The following is a 19,109-nucleotide window of genomic DNA, read 5'->3' as shown; positions in this document are numbered from 1 at the left end:
TGTCTGGGGTTGCTGTTGGTACTCTTGTTCAGAGGAGAATTGCCTAGCATTTTGGTCCTGGACTGCCCCAGGGCAGGACAAAGACTGATATGTTTGGGATATTTCTTCTCTGTGAAAGATAGTGAGCTGAAGACTCTGGGTAAGGCTCTTGTAAGCAGGACTCATGTCTGGCAGAGAGTCTCCCAGGACCCCCCTTGTTATTTGCAAATTTCAAGTAACTTTGGGTCTCACCCTAAGTTACTAGGGGAATCCAGACGTGGACCACTTGCTCACTATTCTTAGAGAGGCACAGCTACACCCTACTGATGAGGTTCAACCAGATCGAAACACGTGTCTGGGGTTGCTGTTGGTGCTTTTGTTCAGAGGAGAATTGCCTAGCTTTTCGGAGCTGGACTGCCCCAGGGCAGGACAATGACTGATATGTTTGGGATATTTCTTCTCTGTGAAATATAGTGAGCTAACGATTCTAGGTAAGGCTCTTGTAACCAGGACTCATGTCTGGCAGAGAGTCTCCCGGGACCCCCCTTGTTATTTGCATATTTCAAGTAACTTTGGGTCTCATCCTAAGTTACTAGTGGAATCCAGACGTGGACCCCTTGCTCACTATTCTTAGAGAGGGACAGCTACACCCTACTGATGAGGTTCAACCAGACCGAAACATGTGTCTGGGGTTGCTGTTGGTACTCATGTTCAGAGAAGAATTGCCTAGCATTTCGGTGCTGGACTGCCCCAGGGCAGGACAAAGACTGATATGTTTGGGTTATTTCTTCTCTGTGAAAGATAGTGAGCTAACGACTCTGGGTAAGGTTCTTGTAACCAGGACTCATGTCTGGCAGAGAGTCTCCCAGTGCCCCCCTTGTTATTTGCATATTTCAAATAAATTTGGGTCTCACCCTAAGTTACAAGGGGAATCCAGACGTGGACCCCTTGCTCACTATTCTTAGAGAGGCACAGCTACACCCTACTGATGAGGTTTAACTAGACCGAAACACGTGTCTGGGGTTGCTGTTGGTACTCTTGTTCAGAGGAGAATTGCCTAGCATTTCGGTGCTGGACTGCCCTAGGGCAGGACAAAGACTGATATGTTTGGGATATTTCTTCTCTGTGAAAGATGGTGAGCTAAAGACTCTGGGTAAGGCTCTTGTAACCAGGACTCATGTCTGGCAGAGAGTCTCACAGGACGCCCCCTTGTTATCTGCATATTTCAAGTAACTTTGGGTCTCACCCTAAGTTACTGGGGAATCCAGACGTGGACCCGTTGCTCACCATTCTTAGAGAGGCACTGCTACACCCTACTGATGAGGTTCAACCAGACCGTAACAACTGTCTGGGGTTGCTGTTGGTACTCTTGTTCAGAGGAGAATTGCCTAGCATTTCCGTGCTGGACTGCCCCAGGGCAGGACAAAGACTGATATGTTTGGGATATTTCTTCTCTGTAAAAGATAGTGAGCTAACGACTCTGGGTAAGGCTCTTGTAACCAGGAGTCATGTCTGGAAGAGAGTCTCCCAGGACCCCCCCTTGTAATTTGCATATTTCAAGTAAATTTGGGTCTCACCATAAGTTACTAGGGGCATCCATACGTGGACCCCTTGCTCACTAGTCTTAGAGAGGCACAGCTACACCCTACTGATGAGGTTCAACCAGACCAAAACACATGTCAGGGGTTGCTGTTGGTACTCTTGTTCAGAGGAGAATTGCCTAGCATTTCGTGGTTGGACTGCCCCAGGGCAGGACAAAGACTGATATGTTTGGAATATTTCTTCTCTGTGAAAGATAGTGAGCTAAAGACTCTAGGTAAGGCTCTTGTAACCAGGACTCATGTCTGTCAGAGAGTCTCCCAGGACCCCCCTTGTTATTTGCATATTTCAAGTAACTTTGGGTCTCACCCTAAGTTACTAGGGGAATCCAGTCGTGGACCCCTAGCTCACTATTCTTAGAGAGGCACAGCTACACCCTACTGATGAGGTTCAACAAGACCGAAACACGTGTCTGGGGTTGCTGTTGGTGCTCTTGTTCAGAGGAGGATTTCCTAGCATTTTGGTGCTGGACTGCCCCAGGGCAGGAGAAAGACTGATATGTTTGGGATATTTCTTCTCTGTGAAAGAAAGTGAGCTAAAGTCTCTGGGTAAGGTTCTTGTAACCAGGACTCATGTCTGGCAGAGAGTCTCCCAGTGCCCCCCTTGTTATTTGCATATTTCAAGTAACTTTGGGTCTCCCCCTAAGTTACTAGGGGAATCCAGACGTGGACCCCTAGCTCACTATTCTTAGAGAGGCACAGCTACACCCTACTGATGAGGTTCAACTAGACCGAAAAACGTGTTTGGGGTTGCTGTTGGTACTCTTGTTCAGAGGAGAATTGCCTTGCATTTCGGCGCTGGACTGGCCCAGGACAGGACAAAGACTGATATGTTTGGGATATTTCTTCTCTGTGAAAGATAGTGAGCTAACAACTCTGGGTAAGGCTCTTGTAACGAGGACTCATGTCTGGCAGAGAGTCTCCCAGGACCTCCCTTGTTATTTGCATATTTTAAGTAACTTTGGGTCTCACCCTAAGTTACTAGGGGAATCCAGACGTGGACCCCTTGCTCACTATTCTTAGAGAGGCACAGCTACACCCTACTGATGAGATTCAACCAGACCGAAACATGTGTCTGGGGTTGCTGTTGGTACTCTTGTTCGGAGGAGAATTGCCTAGCATTTCGGTGCTGGACTGCCCCAGGGCAGGACAAAGACTGATATGTTTTGGATATTTCCCAGGACCCCCCTTGTTATTTGCATATTTCAAGTAACTTTGGGTCTCACCCAAAGTTACTTTGGGAATCCAGACGTGGACCCCTTGCTTACTATTCCTAGAGAGGCACAGCTACACCCTACTGATGAGGTTCAACCAGACCGAAACACATGTCTGGGGTTGCTGTTGGTACTCTTGTTCAGAGGAGAATTGCATAGCATTTCGGTGCTGGACTGCCCAGGGCAGGACAAAGACTGATATTTTTGGGATATTTCTTCTCTGTGAAAGATAGTGAGCTAAATACTCTTTGTAAGGCTCTTGTAACCAGGACACATGTCTGGCAGAGAGTCTCCCAGGAACCCCCTTGTTATTTGCATATTTCAAATAACTTTGGGTCTCACCCTAAGTTACAAGGTGAATCCAGATGTGGACCCCTTGCTCACTATTCTTAGAGAGGCACAGCTACACCCTACTGATGAGGTTCAACTAGACCGAAACACGTGTCTGGGGTTGCTGTTGGTACTCTTGTTCAGAGGAGAATTGCCTAGCATTTCGGTGCTGGACTGCCCCAGAACAGGACAAAGACTGATATGTTTGGGATATTTCTTCTCTGTGAAAGATAGTGAGCTAACGACTCTGGGTAAGGCTCTTGTAACCAAGTCTCATGTCTGGCAGAGAGTCTTCCAGGACCTCCCTTGTTATTTGCATATTTCAAGTAACTTTGGGTCTCACCCTAAGTTACTAGGGGAATCCAGACGTGGACCCCTTGCTCACTATTCTTAAAGAGGCACAGCTACACCCTACTGATGAGGTTCTACTAGACCGAAACATGTGTCTGGGGTTGCTGTTGGTACTCTTGTTCAGAGGAGAATTGCCTAGCATTTCGGTGCTGGACTGCCCCAGGGCAGGACAAAGACTGATATGTTTTGGATATTTCCCAGGACCCCCCTTGTTATTTGCATATTTCAAGTAACTTTGGGTCTCACCCCAAGTTATTTTGGCAATCCAGACGTGGACCTCTTGCTCACTATTCTTAGAGAGGCACAGCTACACCCTACTGATGAGGTTCAACCAGACCGAAACACGCGTCTGGGGTTGCTGTTGGTACTCTTGTTCAGAGGAGAATTGCCTAGCATTTCAGTGCTGGACTGCCCAAGGGCAGGACAAAGACTGATATGTTTGGGATATTTCTTCTCTGTGAAAGATAGTGAGCTAAAGACTCTGGGTAAGGCTCTTTTAACCAGGACTCATGTCTGGCAGAGAGTCTACCAGGACCCCACTTGTTATTTGCATATTTCAAGTAACTTTGGGTCTCACCCTAAGTTACTAGTGGAATCCAGACGTGGACCCCTTGCTCACTATTCTTAGAGAGGGACAGCTACACCCTACTGATGAGGTTCAACCAGCCCGAAACATGTGTCTGGGGTTGCTGTTGGTACTCTTGTTCAGAGAAGAATTGCCTAGCATTTCGGTGCTGGACTGCCCCAGGGCAGGACAAAGACTGATATGTTTGGGTTATTTCTTCTCTGTGAAAGATAGTGAGCTAACGACTCTGGGTAAGGTTGTTGTAACCAGGACTCATGTCTGGCAGAGAGTCTCCCAGTGCCCCCCTTGTTATTTGCATATTTCAAATAAATTTGGGTCTCACCCTAAGTTACTAGTGGAATCCAGACGTGGACCCCTTGCTCACTATTCCTAGAGAGGGACAGCTACACCCTACTGATGAGGTTCAACTAGACCGAAACACGTGTCTGGGGTTGCTGTTGGTACTCTTGTTCAGAGGAGAATTGCCTAGCATTTCGGTGCTGGACTGCCCAAGGGCAGGACAAAGACTGATATGTTTGGGATATTTCTTCTCTGTGAAAGATAGTGAGCTACAGACTCTGGGTAAGGCTCTTTTAACCAGGACTCATGTCTGGCAGAGAGTCTACCAGGACCCCACTTGTTATTTGCATATTTCAAGTAACTTTGGGTCTCACCCTAAGTTACTAGTGGAATCCAGACGTGGACCCCTTGCTCACTATTCTTAGAGAGGGACAGCTACACCCTACTGAGGAGGTTCAACCAGACCGAAACATGTGTCTGGGGTTGCTGTTGGTACTCTTGTTCAGAGAAGAATTGCCTAGCATTTCGGTGCTGGACTGCCCCAGGGCAGGACAAAGACTGATATGTTTGGGTTATTTCTTCTCTGTGAAAGATAGTGAGCTAACGACTCTGGGTAAGGTTCTTGTAACCAGGACTCATGTCTGGCAGAGAGTCTCCCAGTGCCCCCCTTGTTATTTGCATATTTCAAATAAATTTGGGTCTCACCCTAAGTTACAAGGGGAATCCAGACGTGGACCCCTTGCTCACTATTCTTAGAGAGGCACAGCTACACCCTACTGATGAGGTTAAACTAGACCGAAACACGTGTCTGGGGTGCTGTTGGTACTCTTGTTCAGAGGAGAATTGCCTAGCATTTCGGTGCTGGACTGCCCTAGGGCAAGACAAAGACTGATATGTTTGGGATATTTCTTCTCTGTGAAAGATGGTGAGCTAAAGACTCTGGGTAAGGCTCTTGTAATCAGGACTCATGTCTGGCAGAGAGTCTCCCAGGACGCCCCCTTGTTATCTGCATATTTCAAGTAACTTTGGGTCTCACCCTAAGTTACTAGGGGAATCCAGATGTGGACCCGTTGCTCACCATTCTTAGAGAGGCACTGCTACACCCTACTGATGAGGTTCAACCAGACCGTAACAACTGTCTGGGGTTGCTGTTGGTACTCTTGTTCAGAGGAGAATTGCCTAGCATTTCCGTGCTGGACTGCCCCAGGGCAGGACAAAGACTGATATGTTTGGGATATTTCTTCTCTGTAAAAGATAGTGAGCTAAATACTCTGGGTAAGGCTCTTGTAACCAGGACTCATGTCTGGCATAGAGTCTCCCAGGACCCCCCTTGTTATTTGCATATTTCAAGTAACTTTGGGTCTCACCCCAAGTTACTAGGGGAATCCAGACGTGGACCCCTTGCTCACTATTCTTAGAGAGGCACAGCTATACCCTACTGATGAGGTTCAACCAGACCGAAACACGTGTCTGGGGATGCTGTTGGTACCCTTGTTCAGAGGAGAATTACCTAGCATTTTAGTGCTGGACTGCCCCAGGGCAGGACAAATACTGATATGTTTGGGATATTTCTTCTCTGTGAAAGATAGTGAGCTAACAACTCTGGGTAAGACTCTTGAAACCAGGACTCATGTCTGGCAGAGAGTCTCCCAGGACCCCCTTGTTATTTGCATATTTCAAATAACTTTGGGTCTCACCCTATGTTACTAGGGGAATCCAGACGTGGACCCCTTGCTCACTATTCTTAGAGAGGCACAGCTACACCCTACTGATGAGGTTCAACTAGACCGAAACACTTGTCTGGGGTTGCTGTTGGTACTCTTGTTCAGAGGAGGATTTCCTAGCATTTCGGTGCTGGACTGCCCCAGGGCAGGACAAATACTGATATGTTTGGGATATTTCTTCTCTGTGAAAGATAGTGAGCTAACGACTCTGGGTAAGGCTCTTGTAACCAGGAGTCATGTCTGGAAGAGAGTCTCCCAGGACCCCCCCCTTGTAATTTGCACATTTCAAGTAAATTTGGGTCTCACCATAAGTTACTAGGGGCATCCATACGTGGACCCCTTGCTCACTAGTCTTAGAGAGGCACAGCTACACCCTACTGATGAGGTTCAACCAGACCAAAACACATGTCAGGGGTTGCTGTTGGTACTCTTGTTCAGAGGAGAATTGCCTAGCATTTCGTGGTTGGACTGCCCCAGGGCAGGACAAAGACTGATATGTTTGGAATATTTCTTCTCTGTGAAAGATAGTGAGCTAAAGACTCTAGGTAAGGCTCTTGTAACCAGGACTCATGTCTGTCAGAGAGTCTCCCAGGACTCCCCTTGTTATTTGCATATTTCAAGTAACTTTGGGTCTCACCCTAAGTTACTAGGGGAATCCAGTCGTGGACCCCTAGCTCACTATTCTTAGAGAGGCACAGCTACACCCTACTGATGAGGTTCAACAAGACCGAAACACGTGTCTGGGGTTGCTGTTGGTGCTCTTGTTCAGAGGAGGATTTCCTAGCATTTTGGTGCTGGACTGCCCCAGGGCAGGACAAAGACTGATATGTTTGGGTTATTTCTTCTCTGTGAAAGATAGTGAGCTAACGACTCTGGGTAAGGTTCTTGTAAGCAGGACTAATGTCTGGCAGAGAGTCTCCCAGTGCCCCCCTTGTTATTTGCATATTTCAAATAAATTTGGGTCTCACCCTAAGTTACAAGGGGAATCCAGACGTGGACCCCTTGCTCACTATTCTTAGAGAGGCACAGCTACACCCTACTGATGAGGTTTAACTAGACCGAAACACGTGTCTGGGGTTGCTGTTGGTACTCTTGTTCAGAGGAGAATTGCCTAGCATTTCGGTGCTGGACTGCCCTAGGGCAGGACAAAGACTGATATGTTTGGGATATTTCTTCTCTGTGAAAGATGGTGAGCTAAAGACTCTGGGTAAGGCTCTTGTAACCAGGACTCATGTCTGGCAGAGAGTCTCACAGGACGCCCCCTTGTTATCTGCATATTTCAAGTAACTTTGGGTCTCACCCTAAGTTACTGGGGAATCCAGACGTGGACCCGTTGCTCACCATTCTTAGAGAGGCACTGCTACACCCTACTGATGAGGTTCAACCAGACCGTAACAACTGTCTGGGGTTCCTGTTGGTACTCTTGTTCAGAGGAGAATTGCCTAGCATTTCCGTGCTGGACTGCCCCAGGGCAGGACAAAGACTGATATGTTTGGGATATTTCTTCTCTGTAAAAGATAGTGAGCTAAATACTCTGGGTAAGGCTCTTGTAACCAGGACTCATGTCTGGCATAGAGTCTCACAGGACCCCCCTTGTTATTTGCATATTTCAAGTAACTTTGGGTCTCACCCCAAGTTACTAGGGGAATCCAGACGTGGACCCCTTGCTCACTATTCTTAGAGAGGCACAGCTATACCCTACTGATGAGGTTCAACCAGACCGAAACACGTGTCTGGGTATGCTGTTGGTACCCTTGTTCAGAGGAGAATTGCCTAGCATTTTGGTGCTGGACTGCCCCAGGGCAGGACAAATACTGATATGTTTGGGATATTTCTTCTCTGTGAAAGATGGTGAGCTAAAGACTCTGGGTAAGGCTCTTGTAATCAGGACTCATGTCTGGCAGAGAGTCTCCCAGGACGCCCCCTTGTTATCTGCATATTTCAAGTAACTTTGGGTCTCACCCTAAGTTACTAGGGGAATCCAGACGTGGACCCGTTGCTCACCATTCTTAGAGAGGCACTGCTACACCCTACTGATGAGGTTCAACCAGACCGTAACAACTGTCTGGGGTTGCTGTTGGTACTCTTGTTCAGAGGAGAATTGCCTAGCATTTCCGTGCTGGACTGCCCCAGGGCAGGACAAAGACTGATATGTTTGGGATATTTCTTCTCTGTAAAAGATAGTGAGCTAAATACTCTGGGTAAGGCTCTTGTAACCAGGACTCATGTCTGGCATAGAGTCTCCCAGGACCCCCCTTGTTATTTGCATATTTCAAGTAACTTTGGGTCTCACCCCAAGTTACTAGGGGAATCCAGACGTGGACCCCTTGCTCACTATTCTTAGAGAGGCACAGCTATACCCTACTGATGAGGTTCAACCAGACCGAAACACGTGTCTGGGGATGCTGTTGGTACCCTTGTTCAGAGGAGAATTGCCTAGCATTTTAGTGCTGGACTGCCCCAGGGCAGGACAAATACTGATATGTTTGGGATATTTCTTCTCTGTGAAAGATAGTGAGCTAACAACTCTGGGTAAGACTCTTGAAACCAGGACTCATGTCTGGCAGAGAGTCTCCCAGGACCCCCTTGTTATTTGCATATTTCAAATAACTTTGGGTCTCACCCTATGTTACTAGGGGAATCCAGACGTGGACCCCTTGCTCACTATTCTTAGAGAGGCACAGCTACACCCTACTGATGAGGTTCAACTAGACCGAAACACTTGTCTGGGGTTGCTGTTGGTACTCTTGTTCAGAGGAGGATTTCCTAGCATTTCGGTGCTGGACTGCCCCAGGGCAGGACAAATACTGATATGTTTGGGATATTTCTTCTCTGTGAAAGATAGTGAGCTAACGACTCTGGGTAAGGCTCTTGTAACCAGGAGTCATGTCTGGAAGAGAGTCTCCCAGGTCCCCCCCGCTTGTAATTTGCATATTTCAAGTAAATTTGGGTCTCACCATAAGTTACTAGGGGCATCCATACGTGGACCCCTTGCTCACTAGTCTTAGAGAGGCACAGCTACACCCTACTGATGAGGTTCAACCAGACCAAAACACATGTCAGGGGTTGCTGTTGGTACTCTTGTTCAGAGGAGAATTGCCTAGCATTTCGTGGTTGGACTGCCCCAGGGCAGGACAAAGACTGATATGTTTGGAATATTTCTTCTCTGTGAAAGATAGTGAGCTAAAGACTCTAGGTAAGGCTCTTGTAACCAGGACTCATGTCTGTCAGAGAGTCTCCCAGGACTCCCCTTGTTATTTGCATATTTCAAGTAACTTTGGGTCTCACCCTAAGTTACTAGGGGAATCCAGTCGTGGACCCCTAGCTCACTATTCTTAGAGAGGCACAGCTACACCCTACTGATGAGGTTCAACAAGACCGAAACACGTGTCTGGGGTTGCTGTTGGTGCTCTTGTTCAGAGGAGGATTTCCTAGCATTTCGGTGCTGGACTGCCCCAGGGCAGGACAAAGACTGATATGTTTGGGTTATTTCTTCTCTGTGAAAGATAGTGAGCTAACGACTCTGGGTAAGGTTCTTGTAAGCAGGACTAATGTCTGGCAGAGAGTCTCCCAGTGCCCCCCTTGTTATTTGCATATTTCAAATAAATTTGGGTCTCACCCTAAGTTACAAGGGGAATCCAGACGTGGACCCCTTGCTCACTATTCTTAGAGAGGCACAGCTACACCCTACTGATGAGGTTTAACTAGACCGAAACACGTGTCTGGGGTTGCTGCTGGTACTCTTGTTCAGAGGAGAATTGCCTAGCATTTCGGTGCTGGACTGCCCTAGGGCAGGACAAAGACTGATATGTTTGGGATATTTCTTCTCTGTGAAAGATGGTGAGCTAAAGACTCTGGGTAAGGCTCTTGTAACCAGGACTCATGTCTGGCAGAGAGTCTCACAGGACGCCCCCTTGTTATCTGCATATTTCAAGTAACTTTGGGTCTCACCCTAAGTTACTGGGGAATCCAGACGTGGACCCGTTGCTCACCATTCTTAGAGAGGCACTGCTACACCCTACTGATGAGGTTCAACCAGACCGTAACAACTGTCTGGGGTTCCTGTTGGTACTCTTGTTCAGAGGAGAATTGCCTAGCATTTCCGTGCTGGACTGCCCCAGGGCAGGACAAAGACTGATATGTTTGGGATATTTCTTCTCTGTAAAAGATAGTGAGCTAAATACTCTGGGTAAGGCTCTTGTAACCAGGACTCATGTCTGGCATAGAGTCTCCCAGGACCCCCCTTGTTATTTGCATATTTCAAGTAACTTTGGGTCTCACCCCAAGTTACTAGGGGAATCCAGACGTGGACCCCTTGCTCACTATTCTTAGAGAGGCACAGCTATACCCTACTGATGAGGTTCAACCAGACCGAAACACGTGTCTGGGGATGCTGTTGGTACCCTTGTTCAGAGGAGAATTGCCTAGCATTTTGGTGCTGGACTGCCCCAGGGCAGGACAAATACTGATATGTTTGGGATATTTCTTCTCTGTGAAAGATAGTGAGCTAACAACTCTGGGTAAGACTCTTGAAACCAGGACTCATGTCTGGCAGAGAGTCTCCCAGGACCCCCCTTGTTATTTGCATATTTCAAGTAACTTTGGGTCTCACCCTATGTTACTAGGGGAATCCAGACGTGGCCCCCTTGCTCACTATTCTTAGAGAGGCACAGCTGCACCCTACTGATGAGGTTCAACTAGACCGAAACACTTGTCTGGGGTTGCTGTTGGTACTCTTGTTCAGAGGAGGATTTCCTAGCATTTCGGTGCTGGACTGCCCCAGGGCAGGACAAATACTGATATGTTTGGGATATTTCTTCTCTGTGAAAGATAGTGAGCTAACGACTCTGGGTAAGGCTCTTGTAACCAGGAGTCATGTCTGGAAGAGGGTCTCCCAGGACCCCCCCTTGTAATTTGCATATTTCAAGTAAAGTTACTAGGGGCATCCATACGTGGACCCCTTGCTCACTAGTCTTAGAGAGGCACAGCTACACCCTACTGATGAGGTTCAACCAGACCAAAACACATGTCAGGGGTTGCTGTTGGTACTCTTGTTCAGAGGAGAATTGCCTAGCATTTCGTGGTTGGACTGCCCCAGGGCAGGACAAAGACTGATATGTTTGGAATATTTCTTCTCTGTGAAAGATAGTGAGCTAAAGACTCTAGGTAAGGCTCTTGTAACCAGGACTCATGTCTGGCAGAGAGTCTCCCAGGACCTCCCTTGTTATTTGCATATTTCAAGTAACTTTGGGTCTCACCCTAAGTTACTAGGGGAATCCAGACGTGGACCCCTTGCTCACGATTCTTAGAAAGGCACAGCTACACCCTACTGATGAGATTCAACCAGACCGAAACATGTGTCTGGGGTTGCTGTTGGTACTCTTGTTCGGAGGAGAATTGCCTAGCATTTCGGTGCTGGACTGCCCCAGGGCAGGACAAAGACTGATATGTTTGGGATATTTCTTCTCTGTGAAAGATAGTGAGCTAACGACTCTGGGTAAGGTTCTTGTAACCAGGACTCATGTCTGGCAGAGAGTCTCCCAGTGCCCCCCTTGTTATTTGCATATTTCAAATAAATTTGGGTCTCACCCTAAGTTACAAGGGGAATCCAGACGTGGACCCCTTGCTCACTATTCTTAGAGAGGCACAGCTACACCCTACTGATGAGGTTTAACTAGACCGAAATCGTGTCTGGGGTTGCTGCTGGTACTCTTGTTCAGAGGAGAATTGCCTAGCATTTCAGTGCTGGACTGCCCTAGGGCAGGACAAAGACTGATATGTTTGGGATATTTCTTCTCTGTGAAAGATGGTGAGCTAAAGACTCTGGGTAAGGCTCTTGTAACCAGGACTCATGTCTGGCAGAGAGTCTCACAGGACGCCCCCTTGTTATCTGCATATTTCAAGTAACTTTGGGTCTCACCCTAAGTTACTGGGGAATCCAGACGTGGACCCGTTGCTCACCATTCTTAGAGAGGCACTGCTACACCCTACTGATGAGGTTCAACCAGACCGTAACAACTGTCTGGGGTTCCTGTTGGTACTCTTGTTCAGAGGAGAATTGCCTAGCATTTCCGTGCTGGACTGCCCCAGGGCAGGACAAAGACTGATATGTTTGGGATATTTCTTCTCTGTAAAAGATAGTGAGCTAAATACTCTGGGTAAGGCTCTTGTAACCAGGACTCATGTCTGGCATAGAGTCTCCCAGGACCCCCCTTGTTATTTGCATATTTCAAGTAACTTTGGGTCTCACCCCAAGTTACTAGGGGAATCCAGACGTGGACCCCTTGCTCACTATTCTTAGAGAGGCACAGCTATACCCTACTGATGAGGTTCAACCAGACCGAAACACGTGTCTGGGGATGCTGTTGGTACCCTTGTTCAGAGGAGAATTGCCTAGCATTTTGGTGCTGGACTGCCCCAGGGCAGGACAAATACTGATATGTTTGGGATATTTCTTCTCTGTGAAAGATAGTGAGCTAACGACTCTGGGTAAGGCTCTTGTAACCAGGAGTCATGTCTGGAAGAGAGTCTCCCAGGACCCCCCCTTGTAATTTGCATATTTCAAGTAAATTTGGGTCTCACCATAAGTTACTAGGGGCATCCATACGTGGACCCCTTGCTCACTAGTCTTAGAGAGGCACAGCTACACCCTACTGATGAGGTTCAACCAGACCAAAACACATGTCAGGGGTTGCTGTTGGTACTCTTGTTCAGAGGAGAATTGCCTAGCATTTCGTGGTTGGACTGCCCCAGGGCAGGACAAAGACTGATATGTTTGGAATATTTCTTCTCTGTGAAAGATAGTGAGCTAAAGACTCTAGGTAAGGCTCTTGTAACCAGGACTCATGTCTGGCAGAGAGTCTCCCAGGACCTCCCTTGTTATTTGCATATTTCAAGTAACTTTGGGTCTCACCCTAAGTTACTAGGGGAATCCAGACGTGGACCCCTTGCTCACTATTCTTAGAAAGGCACAGCTACACCCTACTGATGAGATTCAACCAGACCGAAACATGTGTCTGGGGTTGCTGTTGGTACTCTTGTTCGGAGGAGAATTGCCTAGCATTTCAGTGCTGGACTGCCCCAGGGCAGGACAAAGACTGATATGTTTGGGATATTTCTTCTCTGTGAAAGATAGTGAGCTAACGACTCTGGGTAAGGTTCTTGTAACCAGGGCTCATGTCTGGCAGAGAGTCTCCCAGTGCCCCCCTTGTTATTTGCATATTTCAAATAAATTTGGGTCTCACCCTAAGTTACAAGGGGAATCCAGACGTGGACCCCTTGCTCACTATTCTTAGAGAGGCACAGCTACACCCTACTGATGAGGTTTAACTAGACCGAAACACGTGTCTGGGGTTGCTGTTGGTACTCTTGTTCAGAGGAGAATTGCCTAGCATTTCGGTGCTGGACTGCCCTAGGGCAGGACAAAGACTGATATGTTTGGGATATTTCTTCTCTGTGAAAGATGGTGAGCTAAAGACTCTGGGTAAGGCTCTTGTAACCAGGACTCATGTCTGGCAGAGAGTCTCACAGGACGCCCCCTTGTTATCTGCATATTTCAAGTAACTTTGGGTCTCACCCTAAGTTACTGGGGAATCCAGACGTGGACCCGTTGCTCACCATTCTTAGAGAGGCACTGCTACACCCTACTGATGAGGTTAAACCAGACCGTAACAACTGTCTGGGGTTCCTGTTGGTACTCTTGTTCAGAGGAGAATTGCCTAGCATTTCCGTGCTGGACTGCCCCAGGGCAGGACAAAGACTGATATGTTTGGGATATTTCTTCTCTGTAAAAGATAGTGAGCTAAATACTCTGGGTAAGGCTCTTGTAACCAGGACTCATGTCTGGCATAGAGTCTCCCAGAACCCCCCTTGTTATTTGCATATTTCAAGTAACTTTGGGTCTCACCCCAAGTTACTAGGGGAATCCAGACGTGGACCCCTTGCTCACTATTCTTAAAGAGGCACAGCTATACCCTACTGATGAGGTTCAACCAGACCGAAACACGTGTCTGGGGATGCTGTTGGTACCCTTGTTCAGAGGAGAATTGCCTAGCATTTTGGTGCTGGACTGCCCCAGGGCAGGACAAATACTGATATGTTTGGGATATTTCTTCTCTGTGAAAGATAGTGAGCTAACAACTCTGGGTAAGACTCTTGAAACCAGGACTCATGTCTGGCAGAGAGTCTCCCAGGACCCCCCTTGTTATTTGCATATTTCAAGTAACTTTGGGTCTCACCCTATGTTACTAGGGGAATCCAGACGTGGCCCCCTTGCTCACTATTCTTAGAGAGGCACAGCTGCACCCTACTGATGAGGTTCAACTAGACCGAAACACTTGTCTGGGGTTGCTGTTGGTACTCTTGTTCAGAGGAGGATTTCCTAGCATTTCGGTGCTGGACTGCCCCAGGGCAGGACAAATACTGATATGTTTGGGATATTTCTTCTCTGTGAAAGATAGTGAGCTAACGACTCTGGGTAAGGCTCTTGTAACCAGGGGTCATGTCTGGAAGAGAGTCTCCCAGGACCCCCCCTTGTAATTTGCATATTTAAAGTAAATTTGGGTCTCACCATAAGTTACTAGGGGCATCCATACGTGGACCCCTTGCTCACTAGTCTTAGAGAGGCACAGCTACACCCTACTGATGAGGTTCAACCAGACCAAAACACATGTCAGGGGTTGCTGTTGGTACTCTTGTTCAGAGGAGAATTGCCTAGCATTTCGTGGTTGGACTGCCCCAGGGCAGGACAAAGACTGATATGTTTGGAATATTTCTTCTCTGTGAAAGATAGTGAGCTAAAGACTCTAGGTAAGGCTCTTGTAACCAGGACTCATGTCTGGCAGAGAGTCTCCCAGGACCTCCCTTGTTATTTGCATATTTCAAGTAACTTTGGGTCTCACCCTAAGTTACTAGGGGAATCCAGACGTGGACCCCTTGCTCACTATTCTTAGAAAGGCACAGCTACACCCTACTGATGAGGTTAAACTAGACCGAAACACGTGTCTGGGGTTGCTGTTGGTACTCTTGTTCAGAGGAGAATTGCCTAGCATTTCGGTGCTGGACTGCCCCAGGGCAGGACAAAGACTGATATGTTTGGGATATTTCTTCTCTGTGAAAGATGGTGAGCTAAAGACTCTGGGTAAGGCTCTTGTAACCAGGACTCATGTCTGGCAGAGAGTCTCCCAGGACGCCCCCTTGTTATCTCCCTATTTCAAGTAACTTTGGGTCTCACCCTAAATAACTAGGGGAATCCAGACGTGGACCCGTTGCTCACCATTCTTAGAGGGGCACAGCTACACCCTACTGATGAGGTTCAACCAGACCGTAACAACTGTCTGGGGTTGCTGTTGGTACTCTTGTTCAGAGGAGAATTGCCTAGCATTTCCGTGCTGGACTGCCCCAGGGCAGGACAAAGACTGATATGTTTGGGATATTTCTTCTCTGTGAAAGACAGTGAGCTAAAGACTCTGGGAAAGGCTCTTGTAACCAAGACTCATGTCTGACAGAGAGTCTCCCAGGACACCCTTTGTTATTTGCACATTTCAAGTAACTTTGGGTCTCACCCTAAGTTACTAGGGGAATCCAAAGGTGGAGCCCTTGCTCACTATTCTTAGAGAGCCACAGCTACACCCTACTGATGAGGTTAACCAGAACGAAACACTTGTCTGGGGTTGCTGTTGGTACTCTTGTTCAGAGGAGAATTGCCTAGCATTTTGGTCCTGGACTGCCCCAGGGCAGGACAAAGACTGATATGTTTGGGATATTTCTTCTCTGTGAAAGATAGTGAGCTGAAGACTCTGGGTAAGGCTCTTGTAAGCAGGACTCATGTCTGGCAGAGAGTCTCCCGGGACCCCCCTTGTTATTTGCATATTTCAAGTAACTTTCTAGTGGAATCCAGACGTGGACCCCTTGCTCACTATTCTTAGAGAGGGACAGCTACACCCTACTGATGAGGTTCAACCAGACCGAAACATGTGTCTGGGGTTGCTGTTGGTACTCATGTTCAGAGAAGAATTGCCTAGCATTTCGGTGCTGGACTGCCCCAGGGCAGGACAAAGACTGATATGTTTGGGTTATTTCTTCTCTGTGAAAGATAGTGAGCTAACGACTCTGGGTAAGGTTCTTGTAACCAGGACTCATGTCTGGCAGAGAGTCTCCCAGTGCCCCCCTTGTTATTTGCATATTTCAAATAAATTTGGGTCTCACCCTAAGTTACAAGGGGAATCCAGACGTGGACCCCTTGCTCACTATTCTTAGAGAGGCACAGCTACACCCTACTGATGAGGTTTAACTAGACCGAAACACGTGTCTGGGGTTGCTGTTGGTACTCTTGTTCAGAGGAGAATTGCCTAGCATTTCGGTGCTGGACTGCCCTAGGGCAGGACAAAGACTGATATGTTTGGGATATTTCTTCTCTGGGAAAGATGGTGAGCTAAAGACTCTGGGTAAGGCTCTTGTAACCAGGACTCATGTCTGGCAGAGAGTCTCACAGGAGGCCCCCTTGTTATCTGCATATTTCAAGTAACTATGGGTCTCACCCTAAGTTACTGGGGAATCCAGACGTGGACCCGTTGCTCACCATTCTTAGAGAGGCACTGCTACACCCTACTGATGAGGTTCAACCAGACCGTAACAACTGTCTGGGGTTGCTGTTGGTACTCTTGTTCAGAGGAGAATTGCCTAGCATTTCCGTGCTGGACTGCCCCAGGGCAGGACAAAGACTGATATGTTTGGGATATTTCTTCTCTGTAAAAGATAGTGAGCTAAATACTCTGGGTAAGGCTCTTGTAACCAGGACTCATGTCTGGCATAGAGTCTCCCAGGACCCCCCTTGTTATTTGCATATTTCAAGTAACTTTGGGTCTCACCCCAAGTTACTAGTGGAATCCAGACGTGGACCCCTTGCTCACTATTCTTAGAGAGGCACAGCTATACCCTACTGATGAGGTTCAACCAGACCGAAACACGTGTCTGGGGATGCTGTTGGTACCCTTGTTCAGAGGAGAATTGCCTAGCATTTTGGTGCTGGACTGCCCCAGGGCAGGACAAATACTGATATGTTTGGGATATTTCTTCTCTGTGAAAGATAGTGAGCTAACAACTCTGGGTAAGACTCTTGAAACCAGGACTCATGTCTGGCAGAGAGTCTCCCAGGACCCCCCTTGTTATTTGCATATTTCAAGTAACTTTGGGTCTCACCCTATGTTACTAGGGGAATCCAGACGTGGACCCCTTGCTCACTATTCTTAGAGAGGCACAGCTACACCCTACTGATGAGGTTCAACTAGACCGAAACACTTGTCTGGCGTTGCTGTTGGTACTCTTGTTCAGAGGAGGATTTCCTAGCATTTCGGTGCTGGACTGCCCCAGGGCAGGACAAATACTGATATGTTTGGGATATTTCTTCTCTGTGAAAGATAGTGAGCTAACGACTCTGGGTAAGGCTCTTGTAACCAGGAGTCATGTCTGGAAGAGAGTCTCCCAGGACCCCCCCTTGTAATTTGCATATTTCAAGTAAATTTGGGTCTCACCATAAGTTACTAGGGGCATCCATACGTGGACCCCTTGCTCACTAGTCTTAGAGAGGCACAGCTACACCCTACTGATGAGGTTCAACCAGACCAAAACACATGTCAGGGGTTGCTGTTGGTACTCTTGTTCAGAGGAGAATTGCCTAGCATTTCGTGGTTGGACTGCCCCAGGGCAGGACAAAGACTGGTATGTTTGGAATATTTCTTCTCTGTGAAAGATAGTGAGCTAAAGACTCTAGGTAAGGCTCTTGTAACCAGGACTCATGTCTGTCAGAGAATCTCCCAGGACCCCCCTTGTTATTTGCATATTTCAAGTAACTTTGGGTCTCACCCTAAGTTACTAGGGGAATCCAGTCGTGGACCCCTAGCTCACTATTCTTAGAGAGGCACAGCTACACCCTACTGATGAGGTTCAACAAGACCGAAACACGTGTCTGGGGTTGCTGTTGGTGCTCTTGTTCAGAGGAGGATTTCCTAGCATTTTGGTGCTGGACTGCCCCAGGGCAGGACAAAGACTGATATGTTTGGGATATTTCTTCTCTGTGAAAGAAAGTGAGCTAAAGTCTCTGGGTAAGGTTCTTGTAACCAGGACTCATGTCTGGCAGAGAGTCTCCCAGTGCCCCCCTTGTTGTTTGCATATTTCAAGTAACTTTGGGTCTCCCCCTAAGTTACTAGGGGAATCCAGACGTGGACCCCTAGCTCACTATTCTTAGAGAGGCACAGCTACACCCTACTGATGAGGTTCAACTAGACCGAAACACGTGTCTGGGGTTGCTGTTGGTACTCTTGTTCAGAGGAGAATTGCCTTGCATTTCGGCGCTGGACTGGCCCAGGACAGGACAAAGACTGATATGTTTGGGATATTTCTTCTCTGTGAAAGATAGTGAGCTAACAACTCTGGGTAAGGCTCTTGTAACGAGGACTCATGTCTGGCAGAGAGTCTCCCAGGACCTTCCTTGTTATTTGCATATTTTAAGTAACTTTGGGTCTCACCCTAAGTTACTAGGGGAATCCAGACGTGGACCCCTTGCTCACTATTCTTAGAGAGGCACAGCTACACCCTAATGATGAGATTCAACCAGACCGAAACATGTGTCTGGGGTTGCTGTTGGTACTCTTGTTCGGAGGAGAATTGCCTAGCATTTCGGTGCTGGACTGCCCCAGGGCAGGACAAAGACTGATATGTTTTGGATATTTCCCAGGACCCCCCTTGTTATTTGCATATTTCAAGTAACTTTGGGTCTCACCCAAAGTTACTTTGGGAATCCAGACGTGGACCCCTTGCTTACTATTCCTAGAGAGGCACAGCTACACCCTACTGATGAGGTTCAACCAGACCGAAACACATGTCTGGGGTTGCTGTTGGTACTCTTGTTCAGAGGAGAATTGCATAGCATTTCGGTGCTGGACTGCCCAGGGCAGGACAAAGACTGATATTTTTGGGATATTTCTTCTCTGTGAAAGATAGTGAGCTAAATACTCTTTGTAAGGCTCTTGTAACCAGGACACATGTCTGG

The sequence above is a fragment of the Ambystoma mexicanum genome, chromosome 8 (assembly GCF_040938575.1).
Source record: "Ambystoma mexicanum isolate Mex_15411 chromosome 8, UKY_AmexF1_1, whole genome shotgun sequence".
Lineage (NCBI taxonomy): Eukaryota > Metazoa > Chordata > Amphibia > Caudata > Ambystomatidae > Ambystoma > Ambystoma mexicanum.
Note: the sequence above shows the minus strand (reverse complement) of the source record.